The following is a 13,882-nucleotide window of genomic DNA, read 5'->3' as shown; positions in this document are numbered from 1 at the left end:
CCCTTTTTTTTCCTCTCCAGTTTGGAATGCCCAAATAAAGCTCATACTGCATCACTTATCGCGTCATCCATTGCCGATTCGGAGACGGCAGACAGGCATGTGATCTTCTCCAAAGCACATGAGGTCTTATTACACAGCGGTCGAAAAGTCTGGCTCACGCAGAAATGAGTCATAGGATGATGCTTCATGTGTGGCTCAGCAGGTGAACTGCACGTGCTCGATCAACCACCGTAGGATTGCTGGTGTGCGATAAGTCATCGTCATCCCAGCCAGCTGAAACACTGACTGTTTCACTTCCTCTGTTTACTCAGATTGCAATGCATTCAGTGGGATGTGCCTTCAAGACCAACTGTGTCAGAGTCATCCTATTAAAAACCTTGAATGTGAGGAAGTGCTTAAGACAGGAAGTGGTGAAGTCTAATGCTCATATATAGTGCATTGGTAATTTTGCTAAAATTATGTATTTGGTTGAAAAAAAAATTCTACTGTGATTGATTTGACTGAATTATTTCCGAGAGGTCTTGCCATTCTGTCAAGTGTCATTAGCATCATGACACCATTTTCTGTGCGTCTGTGGTGTTTTGTATCAGTATTTTTTAAAAATCACTGATGGTGATTCTAAGCAACAATTCTGTTTTAGTGAAAGATACAGAGGTCTGAATCGGGCCGAAAATGAGGACCGAGTGCAACTAATTCTGTCATATTTACGGCCTGACCTGAACCAGTCTGACAAGCACTAGCCAAATTTGAAGCCTGAACCTGATAGAGCCTGATTGCCGAAATAACAAGCCAATTACACCACACAGCACAATAGAAAATAATGCAGTGTTTCCCACAGGAAAGCTGCAAGTAAAAGTGCTTGGAATTCCGTTAGGGGGTGGAGGGAGCAAAACCTCCGCCATCTGTTAACAATGATTGACAGCAAAGCAAAAAAAAAGCAAAGCTTGTAGTTAATGTAGTGTACCGTTATGCTCAACCACAAAATTAATACAGCCATATTTGAGCTTTCATGCTTATCTGTTAAACATGTTTTACCTTCTGTTAAACGTGATGTTAATAAGTTTGTCACGTTTAACACAAGGTAAAACATGTCTTGCACATCCACAACACACAGCACAGAAGCCACTTCCTCTTTCTTTCAGTATGTGTTTGCATAAAGTATGTTTAGTACAGTACATTATGATCTGAGAATCGAACCTGCCACTTTTAGGTTACAAGACCAGTTCCTTACCCACTGCCCATTATACTGCACTGCCGCTACTACTGATGGTATTACAAGGTGCCAATTGAGGCGTAATCGTGGTTGACTTGAGCCATCACTCTGCAGTGGAAGTGGAATAACACCAAATATTAGATTATCTATGAGGTGTTTTTATGTCCCTTTCTTCATTTGCATGGACTGGCATTCACTGCCTTTATGCAACATTTTATGAATTCTGCATGGTTAGTAAATCGGCTGGCAGTCACACTGGCTAGGGTTTTCCTTATCACTGTATGATGACTGCGTAGCTCAGTGGGTAGATTTTCTTCTTTTTTTTTGTAGCTCCTGTGGCCTGTTTTACACATTGTCAAAATCTCATTACTCATTAATGGCAGAAAACCCATGGCCAAAAAGCTTGTCTGAACAACAGGCCTGCTCTGGCACATGTCATTATGTGGTCAAATAGTTTTGAATTTATTATTTTTAGGTACATTTTCATTGCTGAAGTATATTATAGCACAGATAAAAGAATCTAGTTCCACTGGACCCAGTCACTTCCTCTTTAAGGATCTATGAAGACCCCACAGATATGCCCCCTTTTGGCATTGTGAGAAAGGCTAAACCATTTTTCCACTGGTCAGCCCCTCAATCTGAACATGGATGTTGCTGCAAAGCTATTTTCTGGCTGTTTGTGTTCAGTCCTTTGTTCAAAGTTTCCAAGATATATGTTGTACATTTCAGGCATTGACTGATTAGTTGCTTTACCTCTGAATTCATGTGATTTCATATCAATGCAGGAGTCTTGTACTTCTGGATTACTGACTACTTGGTTTACCATGGTTAAAATCAAATGAAGAAAGGCTTTGGGCCAGCAACAAACAATCTCACTTCAATTCATTTGGTCAATAGATGTTTTCCCCACTTTCCCACATGCCTCATTGCTGATGCATGTATAAACCACTTGTTAGTCGGCCTCTCTCTCTCTCTCTCTCTCTCACACACACACACATATCCAATCAATGCAAGAGTAGGCTGGATAACAGAGAAAACATACAATTATGCACGTGGGTTTTATGACTGATAATACATCAAATGAGTCACCGTATGAACAGAGCTGGGTCTTCTCTTCACTGCCATCTGTAGTAAAAGGCTGAGGGCTGAGGCAAGGCAACATTCTGGTAAGACATGGGGAGCACCCACCATTGTTCTTCCTTCAATACATTAGAGTCTCCCTCTAGCTGCCTAAAAATAATGGCTGTCACTCCTGCCAGCTTCAATCTGACTCAAACCATGGTGTCTGGCTCTTGGGGCACCACTTTGTCCTTCATCACATGACGCCACAGCTGTCAGAGTTTCACTTCCCAGCAGATACTGCAGTCAGTGAATTAAATTGTAGGTCCCTGGTAGTTCTTTTTTTGTTTATTTAAAGCTTATAGAAAACTATGATCATTAAACAAGCTTAATGATTTTTCCTGCCAAGTTCAAGTGGCCGCATGTTGTATGCTATCATTCGCTAGCATTGATGGACATCCTTTGGGCTTTACGGTATGGTACTTTTCAGTCGCTTGGATTTCTCTCTTTACTGGTCTTTGCTCTCCATAATATGCGGTTTGTGGCATTTTGTTGGAAAGAGCTGTGTTGCGTTGGGAATCATCATAAAGTAATTGATATACAATTATGATGTACTGAGTCAAAAAATGAAAAGGAACTGGAGGATTTGAAGAATAAATTAAGCTGAAGGATGTGACAGCCCCACAGAAAAAAAAAAATTCAGACAGACACAGATGGCTCATTAAGGAGGGGGGGGGGCATAATTGCAGCACTCACAGAAGCACAGTTCAGGGACAAGATACTGTCTCCTCTTTAGAACTCAAATGAATGAAGTAGTCGACAGCCATGAGGTGTGTGTGTGTAAAGTGGAGAAGAAAACTTGGCACAAATGTTTTAGCATGTAATTTTTACTTGAATTCTTTAAGGTTACGAATGTGTAATACTACCAAAACAATTCATTGTTTTCTCCAATTTGGATTTGATTTTCCACAATGAATTGCTAACTTTTCCATTAATCAGTGTCTAATTTCAGAATGAGAGAACATTTGCATTTGAATGAAATATTGCCTTTAAATGATTCCATAAAAAAAAAAAACAGTAACATCAAGGAATGTGGTAAAGGCATGTGGAACACTGTATTGCGGCATGTATGGGGAGGGTGAGCAGGTTTGGTTTGTCCCCGGCCTGATAAGGGCACTGGGTTAGTGGAAGTGAACTTACCCTGTTCGCTGGCACTGCATTCTCCTCCTACTCTGATGTGCCTTTGCCCCCGACTGTCACTCTTGATTTTCCCCAAGGCTGACATATGGAAAATGGACTTACTTCATCTGTCACACTGTGTATCTGTGTATATTGGTTACACTGTAATGTATCACTTAAGTGTTTATGCGGTTCTCTAATGAAGGCATATTCAGGGTTATTCTCCATTTGTCAAGATGCCCATGTGTAATGCTCTTAAAAGGCAAGTGTCTAGTCACTAAAGCAACTTTAAACTCCAAATTGATTTTGACAATACAGCAGTTCTGGATGCAGGGTTCTGGTCTACCTCATGTTCCATTCTTCATACTTGATTTTGAGTGCATATTAATTGCTATAATGCTGCTATAATTGCTGCTAAATGAAATATCACAAGCAGTTTTGCTTTTATCCAGGTGACTTACTACCATTCTTTGCAAGTAGAAGTCCTATTGACCCCCAAACAGAGTTATTTTTGAGATTAATCCACTGCATCTTTTTGAATGCAAGTGGTGCTGACATATTTGAAATGCACACGGTGAGGTTACTGTGTCCACCAGTACAGTGAATGGGGAATGGAGTTGACAGTTGTGCTGGTGGGGGGTTGGCTCTGACAGAGGGGAGAACATGACTTTTTGGTTGGAGCTGTGACTGCACAGCAGGGAAGCACTGTGGCAGGCCTGAATAGAGAAGAGGGCTGGCAGCTCATCCAATGTTGCCACCTCGGCTGCCCACTTAAGTACCATTTTCATTTCAGCTTTAAAATACGGTTGAACTGCGACAAAGAAAACCCTTCTTTATCGGAAAAGAAACTCACAGAGTGCACCTTATAAAATCTGCCGCTAAACAAATTCACTATTACAGCTCTCCATTAAATGGCAGCAGTGACAGGTCTATTAATGTACTAGTAATGGTTTAGCTTTATAGTTATTATTTAAAATAAATACTGAAGTGGAGCTTGATGTTTGTTTTAAAGTTTTAGAAAAAAAAACACTTTGAAGGCTAGATATGAGCCTGTGAAAGATGTTTTGTTTGAAGGTGAAGAATCATACTTGGATTTGCTTTGAGTTAGTGGTCCTTACGGTTATTCTATACGGTAAATACTCCATACAGTAAGTCCAGTCCTTTGATCCTGGTTTTTATATCTCAGAGACCCACCTTAGAGCCCAGGTAAGGTCATCCCCGCTAGCTTCAAACCATGTTCCTCTCTTCTACTGCTGCTTGTATCCTTTCTTCATTGAGGAGTGAAAAAATGGTTCAGAACAGTTTTATTAAATGTGATTAAAATATTGGTCCAATGGGCATTGACAGATTTGTGTGGTGGTGTTGAAGGTAAATATGCTTACACGGGCCACAAGGCGCTGTGTATTATCAAAACAAACATAAGTCAGTCTAAAGATAATTTTTGATCAGCCAGCCATGTTTACGTTGATAGAAGGTAAAGTCCCTTCCCTTCAGTCCCTTCTTGCAAAGTTCTACCGTTGCTGTTTTGTTTTCAGCTTATCCACATTATTGCTGGGTCTCACTTATCCTATGCAATGAAATTCTAGCTACTCACCAATACCCATTGTACCCATTGTTTGTCTGAAAGCTTTTATTTGAATTCCAGGTCATTGCAGAACATCAGCCTACATTTGTAATGCAAATATGTTGGTGAAAAGAAAAAGAAAAGGAAAGTGCCTTGCATTTGGCATAATATGTTAAAACTAAAATGGTGCTACTTTCGGGAAATGGATTTCACGAATATCAAAAGCGGCAACAAAACAGTTCTGAACATCATTCATAAATCCAAAGTGTTTCTATTTTTTGGACTTAGATGTACGATCTGTGCAAGGCTCCATTTCTGCTCACATTAAAGATGTCTATTATTCTGTGGAATTTAAGATCATATCATTGATATCTCTTCTTTTTATCGTGGTTCAGTCCTACCGAGCACTTGTGTTTAAGTTTATCGCTGTTCTTTCTTAAACTCTGAAAGAACATGTTGTCTGAGCTTCCTGATGCATGGTATCCCTTTCCTGCACCTGGTTCCTTCACCTGCTGTTTTTCTGCCTCTTTAGTTCTCTCCAGAACCCCATGTCTGTCATGATGTGGTTTCCTTTCTGCATCACTGCATGTGATCAATGTACTTGTGATTGTGAGTGCGTATTTTTTGTTGTTGTTTCTGAAAAGACTGTCAAAATGAAACAGACAAAAAACGAAAAGAAATGAAGCAGGAATTTATACTTTGTAACTGTGTTGACTTAAACATCAACCAATGACAGAATCTTCCTTATTATGTCATAAGGGTTGCAGAACTCTCATGCCATCTGCAGATCTGAAGAATGGGTGTAATTTTTGTCCAATATAAATAAGGAATTTTGATCTCTAGGATCATTGGTCTAGTTCATAATCCCCCTTAAGTTTCATTGGCTTTGCCTGGATTTACGCTCTTAGCCAGTCTATCATTGAGTAGATTGATGCACCATTCTGTCCCCTAAGGGGTCAGTGGCCTGTGTCCAAATTGAGTTTGGTGTTTCCAGATTGATCTTGAAAACCTACCAATTGATTTGTCACAATGTGGCTCTGCTGGTGCGCTGGTATGGATGGTCATTTTTATTTAGAAACTCATTTGTTCATTTGTGAAGGTGCTTGACTCATATTTGCCACCAACGAGTAATGTCCCTCACTATTTAACCACTTGGAGGCTCGTTTCAATTTAGTGAGATGTATTTTGAGCCTTAAAATTTGTCTTTATCCTATAAGGGTTCCACTTTGTCATTAGCAATACAAAATATAATTTGATTAAAATTACAAGAGCTTTACATAAGTTAGGGTCTGACACTGCATCGTGTACAGTCTGGAATTTATTTCTGGACATGTCTACAGGAAGATTAACAAAAATCATACTCTCAGTTGTATGTTCCTTGCTTCATAAGCATGCTTCTTTGACCTATGCATTAGCACTACATTACCCACAGTTCGTTGTGCTCTTAACATTTTGATAAAACCATTCTGTCTCACAGTTTAATAGTTTAAAGTTTTGTTCTACTGAGTTCAGACATGAATCTAAATTCAATGAAAACACACTGAATGATTAAAATTCACTTTATCATGCTTAGTTATGTTAAAGCTTCACCCCGTTTTTGTCCTGTGCAGTATGGAGATGGGTCAAAAGGTTAATCAAAGTATCACTATCTTTTGAGTATGTGTCAGTTTTCATTCTAAAATTACCAAAGTGACATTTGACTCTGCACCTCTCACCAAAAACTGTATTTATTTTTTTTCATAATAATGGTAAACACATTTATTGATGCATTACAGTCTGAGGAATAGTAACTTTTCAGTTAAGGTTTAACAATTGACAGCTGAGGTTTTACAACCTTCTAAAATGGACTCAATCCAAGTCTGCAATCTTGATTCTCCCCTCCAAGTGTCAGCATTATCAGACAAGGCCGTTGTATTCTTTCACCAAGGCTTGAGTTTCTGTGTCAAGCACAATGCAGTTATACAACAGGTTACGAAAGAAAAAAAGGGAAAGGAAGGCATGTGGGTGGCATGTGCTACGCTGTGCTTTCAGTGAGGGACACCATGCACACCTGTGCCTGCTTATCTATTTTTTTAGATGGGAAGGATGCTGTTTCCATGGTACTGGATTGTTGTTGTTCTGGCTCTGGTGTACTGTAACTACAGGGTTATAACTTAAGGTGCGCATGCTTTCCATTCTTTTGTTTCCAAAAAAGTTTATTCTAATGGTTTTATTCCCTTTTCTTGCTGTCAACAGCACTGTCCTTTCTCGACTCATCCTGACACAATCAGAGCTCTTCAATGCAAAGCTGTGTGGCCATCATACATTCCTGAAAAATGAAACTCATTCATTGTCAACAGATTTCTTGAAAAAATAAAAATGAACAGTGTTGTGTGGAGTGGAGAGAGATGCTTTGAGATATCTAGTTTCTTTTGCAGTTTGAGTACACATCATAGACCAATTATACATCCGTGTGCATTGGAATTTTTGGGACACATAGCTGATAGGACCTGTATCTAACCTGCCTCTATACACTCCTGATCTTTGTACACAAACAATGTAGATAAAATATACACTGTGTATAGCTGCAAAATATTGGGATTAGGTTTTCTTTATAAACCTGGCTTGGATTTATTTGAATAGCGCTGTTAGTTGACGCCTTAGCTAGTCTTGTGAAAAATGCATTTCCAGCAGTTCAGTTTCTTCTCTTGCCTCTCACTATCCTATTCAAAGAATGCAATGTAGCTCTAGGATACAAAAAAAGCATTCAACCAAACCCAGTCATTATCCCCTTTACAGTACCCAGCAATCCATGCAAAGCCACACACATTAATGGACTCATTCCCTTCCTGACATGTTGACACACATGCATTTAATTTGCGTTTGCAAGCTGAGGAATTGGCAGACGTGTGAATGAGCAGTATCACAAGGATAGTCATTTGAGAATGGCAAATGCAATTTCCCACTCACAGACAGGCCATTTGGTGTGCATGACGACCCATGTTGCATTACAAAGAGTGGTTCATGAGAGGAAGCTGATCATGACATCTGCCAGTCCATCTACCCTCAATCACATTCATACTTCCTGCTCCCTGATTGGAGGAAAGGAGGGAACATTCAAGACTATCACAGCAAACCACAACTGGGAGCATTCAAGACTATCACAGCAAACCAAGAAGTTATTTTATGGATAATGCATACCTTTTCCTTTTTCTGTAACACTCTATCAATGTTCTCACATTGCCATATAAAACAGTTTTTAAGCATGTTCATTGTGTGCAGTGTTTCTAGTAAAAATTATATTTACAATCAGATATCAGTCAGAATGTTCACCTGAGCCTGATAAAACGCGACCTGACAGTTTCGGTCAGTTCCGGTGCTAATTCTATTATTTCATATTGGGCTCAGTTCGGGTCAAGCCCAAATTTTGAGCTCAAAGCACCGTGTGTACTGCATGGAAATTGTAGGCAAGCTAGACCATCTAAACCATCTAAAAAGCTGTACAAGACACTGAAAGGAGGCCTCAGAGCTAGTAAAAAAAAGTTATTGTCAGGGGAGTATGAAGTTGGCCAGCATTCATCGAAAAGAAAATCCAAGGTCTGGACGTTTACATGGTTTTGCGAATTACAGTTTTACAAATGGGCTACTGTGGAACCCAGTGTTTTTGGGGCACAAATAAGCATGTAACCTCACAGTCAAAAACAAGCTTGAATAAGCAAGGAGTAGAATTACTGCGGACTTGGGGGTGGGAGGAGAGTGTCCAAATAGCTAAATTATTAGCTAATTTGATAGCTAAACTGATAAGATAAAAGCTAGCTAATGTCCTTGAAAAAAGTCACTAGTTCTATTTTCAAAACACCAGATTTAAAAACAAAATAAGCCAAAAAAATTGGCAGTTTTTTCAAGCAAATTTGGAATCGATTTCAGCACTCACAGCGACCCAATTTCATAAAGATTATGAAACATTATCTTGCAAAACTATTTTCTTGAAATAAAGCTGTATCATTTTTTAAGCATTTTTATTTCGAATTTATATCAGTTTTGTTGTATAGGCAAGGGTTAATGTCCCAAGGTGTTCCGCAGGCATATCGAGAAAATGTGCAAAACAAGCAAAATATGAAATCGATATAGTATTTAAAGAAATTGTGCAGTATATTTTTTTAAGTATTTTTTGAAGTCACAACAAATTCCGAAATGTGTTATGACTGAATATACTTAACATAACTAGTGTCTCTCTCCTATTACTCATCGCACACAGGGGAACGCACAGCTTTGGTTGTTTGTGAGCAGGGACCGCACACAAATCGATTGCATTTCATGCAGTTGTTTTTAGCCTTATTCCGACTGCATTTGCCCACCTGGCACTGCACCTTGTTTTCTTCCCAGGAGTGATGGGTGTCCTAGCTGGTACTGTGACCATGGCTGCTTTGGAAGCTTCTGCTTCTGTCTTCGACTTCATGTAATTTCCCTGCAGCTCGCATTCATCAGTAATACCAGTGTTTCTTCTGGTCCCATTCACTTGCGTGATTTTGCCATCCTATAGTCTATTAAGATTTTATCCAAAGTCGCCATTCAGTGAAAAAATGAAACTATGTCAGAGGGGCCACCTCAACAGAGTTATGAATCCATCCTTTCTATGACTACAATGCCCACAAGTATTGATTCCTACACTGAAGCCAATAATCAAATAAGTCATTTTCATCAAACAACTGCAGTTAATTAATTTTGTGTGATTATATGCGCAAAATTAGTTTTGATAGCGCTTGACCCAGCAATGTGTATCAAAGTGTCAGTCATTCAGTTGCTGAATAGTGTGCCAGAGGATATAGAAACTCATTCACACCTGGGTATCAGCTCATTACCTATTGTCTGGCAGAGCGATTAAGAAAAGGGCACAAAATGCCAGTATTATTGAACTGATGCACTTGTTGTACGTCGCTCTGGATAAGAGCGTCTGCTAAATGCCTGTAATGTAAAATGTAATGTAATTATTTAATGAGTTGATTTTTAAAAAAATTAACTACAAAGTTATTTTAAGCCCAGCTATTTGGGAAAAGTCATAGGAGTGTATTACATTTGACGTTTTGGAGTCGCATTTTAAAGTCCAAACACCTGATGGTGTCGGCTCTGTCCTTTCTGGTGAAGTTTAAATTTTCTTTTGGAGCCTGAGTAGTATTGTGTCAAACAAAAAAAAAAATATGTGGAGTGAAGAAAAAAGTTACTGAGGCAGTGAATGCTTAAGGGGGGTAAGGAACTGGTCTTGTAACCTAAATTCCCTGGGAGGACACCACCATTGCACCCTAGAGCAAGGTACTTTACCTGCGTTGCTTCAGTGTATAACTGGATACAATGTAAAATGTAAAAAAGTTGTGTAAGTCGCTCTGGATAAGAGCATCTGCTAAATGCCTGTAATGTAATGTAATATACATATGTACTGCATCATACCCAATGGTAGTTGTTGTTTGGTATTTCTCCAGTTCTTTCTAAGCTGTTATGTTTTCAAAATCTCTCGTTTATTTTTAATGTATGCTTCCATAAATTTTTGCTGTTATTGTACGCCGGTTATGGTGTCCTAAGCTGTGCTCTGGCAGGCAACATGATGTTTGCTGTGGCATCACTGGATTGGCCAGATGGTCATACATACATACCTGGCCAATCATATGCTATATTTCTCCTTCCATGCCCACAAACTATTTGTAGTGAATAGCATTTATGTATAAATACCAAGAGGGCACAACGAACTGAACAACATAAGTTCTTATGATTTGTCTTGCACATACTTTTACAAACAAATATCATTTTTTTAATAGCATAAAAATTCAATTTTGTTCGGAAGGACTAAGAATGTAAAAGTAATTTTGTGTAATTTATACAAGTGGCGGTTTAAGGGATGGGGTAGGGGATACAGGAGAAAGATCCTTCACATTGCCTTGTATGTAGTTTTGGCACTGAATTTACAGAAAGACATGCCTACTGACTGGAATAAGACCTTTGCTAAGGTGAGCAGGCACCTTAGAAGAGTTCTCGGCACTCGAGTCCTAGCTGTTCTCAGTGAAAAGATGTTAGCACCTTTTTCATTTCCCTTGTTAGTCATTTCCCTTAAAACGTGCATCCAGCTGCACATTCACCCACTCCCAACATTGAACAGTTTGACCCAACCACTCCCAATAGTAGTATTGAGAGCTACCTTCATGAAGTTGACTATGCCCTCTCTTTCATTCCTGATGCAACCTCTAAAGAGAAGGTTTTCCTCATATGGATAACAAGTGTCAGAGCAGTTCACAACTTCATAGAAGAACAGCCCTCTCTGATCAGAGAAAGTTACCGCAATCTTTTTTTTTTTTCCATTTGGGCTGACCCCATGTCTGCAATAAAGGCAACTTGAGGTAAACACTGTCATTCGGAGTGCCCTTGCGACTATTATGAAAGGCTGCAAAATACATACTTTGCAGGAAAGGTTTGTAGGGGCCAAGAAGACAACCCACATTTTAAAGGCCTATTAACCTGCATCCTTCAATCTGAGAAATGTCCGGCATAAAAGCAAACCTAGACAATTGTTCAATGCGTGAAACCCACGACCTGGCTCAAAGGGCATAGGAATGTTATATGAAAGATGCCTCTTGTGCTTCAAGCCAGCTAAATAAGAGCACTGGATAGGTGCTCAAAAGCCAGTATGTTCAAACTAGAGTAAATTAAAAAAAAAATTAAAAAAACTCCTTATCTGGAGACTTCACGAGGACCGACTCAAAATTAGGAACAGAGGAGCATACTTTGCTCAGGGCAAAAGACACTGCTTTAATGACATCTATGAGTCAAAAAAAAAAAAAAAAAAAAAAAAAACCAAGATCTGTGTGTATAAATGCAGACTGAACACCGGAAGTAAATTAAAAAAACTAGTCAACCTTGGAATTACTTTTCTTTGGTGGCCTCATGAATCAATGAGCCCTGTTGGCTTGTCTTTTTGCTTCACTGTATCTAGACTTCTTAGCATCTACCATTGCAACAGCTGGCTATCAAACGCTTTGTTGGAATCTGACCCCAAACCACAGGCTCTGCAGTCATGCCCAGCCCTCCCCACACAGAAAATATTGCCATGCCCAGAAACATCCCAAACACGTTTAGCATAACAAATGCAGGTAAAAGGTGCACAAAATCGGCTATAGTGTGTAAAGACGGAGATTGCCAGTGCATTATATATATATATATATATATATATATATAAAAATCATGCATAGTATTACGTTCATTTTTTTCAAATGGAAGCATACTGTGTGCTTTACATTTTTGGCGACATATATAAAAAGTCTGTAGTAATAAATAATAACTTGTCATGTCAATGCAATATTGGCTCATTTTTATTAATTACAAGAATAAGTAAAATATGGACACAGACAATCTTTTTATACGATTTGCTGTACAGTAATGTTGTTACTATCCTGAACTCTTTATGGAATTTCCATAATAATTATGGAAATTATTCAAGAAGATGCCATGCCTTACTAGTGTTGATAAATGTACCCCATCACTTAAATGTCCCAATCAATTATGCTTTGTGTCAGTTTGTTTTTTTTTTTTTATCCTGAAATACATGCTAAGAGATTGCAACTTCACCAAAATGGACATTTGTATCCTTCGTGAAGTGGTTAGCAGTAGCCTACAATTAAAAGCATAATGCGTCAGCATTGTAGCTATCTGCAATTACCTGGACAAGTAATCATGTTTTGATCAACCAATACCAGCTAGGCCCAGCTTAATTGAAAGTATCTTTTGGGTAATTGTGCACACTTCTAGATAGCAAGCCATTTTATTTATATAAATATATACTTAACATACTTTATTTTTTGGTATTACACTCTCCACACAAGCCAGACCTATCAGACTTCTCCCAACTTTGATGGGTGAAAGTGACGGTTTTAATTTCAAGCCTTATTTCATGTTGCACACGTAGCGTCGTTGAAATAAATAAAAATGACGGTTTTTAATTCCAAGCCTTATAGGCATCAGAAGTCGCATCGTCATTCCCCTCGGGTTCGTTAGCATGTTTGAGACTTCCGGTTCAACAAATAGACGCCCCTATGGGACAAATGAATGGTGATTTCCAAATTCCTTTAAAAATAAATTGACATTTGGACGTTTTTTTGTATGTGAAAAAATAATGCTTTTCACCCATTTTTCATAATCGAAAAAAATTGTCATTTTAAAAAGCCAATTGCTAACGGCTAAGTAGTTAGCCACCCGAGATGGCCCGTCACACAATTACAACATCACACACAGAACTGTTTCGAGTCACTTGCGAAAACAGTTTTTCCCGTTGTTTCCCGTTAGTGTAATACATTACAGAATTACGGTATCCTTCGCGGGATGCAGTCAGGAATAACTAGACTACTTGCACTTCACAAGCGTTGCCAGGGAACTGCAAGAGCTGTGACATAAATAACATGTGCAGCAGTGTTAGCTTTTTGCTAGCAAAATAATTGTTTCGGTTGAAAAACGAAATCGGAATTCAGCGGATCCAGTGCCATTTAAGAGAAGTGTGTCCTGAAAAACGTTCAAGTTTTAAACACCAGCTTAAATCACAGACTATGACAGGGACGGTTATGTGAAAATCCATTCATTATTTCCATAGAGAAATTCCCCTTTGAACTGTAATTCCATGTAAGGACAAGGTTTTTGCTCTGTGTTACGTCAGACTTCTGAGGCCTATTTCATGTCGCATGTGTGAGGGAGTTGGAGTTTTGGGAGACCAACCGCGACTGAACAGGGGGGTTCTTTAAGCTATTAACCAGAGGTAAAATAGCCACAAAGTCTCAAGAGACAAGGGAAAGGAAAACAATACTCCTTAGGGAGAGTATCCCAAAGAAAAGCTCTACATAACCCACGTACTGGGT

General features: G+C 38.9%; 1 protein-coding gene across 1 annotated transcript in view; it reads left to right on the top strand.

Annotated features, from left to right (window-relative positions):
* Window positions 1–13,882, top strand: part of fam155b (family with sequence similarity 155 member B) — a 106,727-nt gene that overhangs the window by 34,919 nt on the left and 57,926 nt on the right. The window lies entirely within an intron of this gene.

The sequence above is a fragment of the Anguilla anguilla genome, chromosome 9 (genome assembly GCF_013347855.1).
Source record: "Anguilla anguilla isolate fAngAng1 chromosome 9, fAngAng1.pri, whole genome shotgun sequence".
Taxonomy (NCBI): domain Eukaryota; kingdom Metazoa; phylum Chordata; class Actinopteri; order Anguilliformes; family Anguillidae; genus Anguilla; species Anguilla anguilla.
This window is presented reverse-complemented; position numbering and strand designations above follow the sequence as displayed.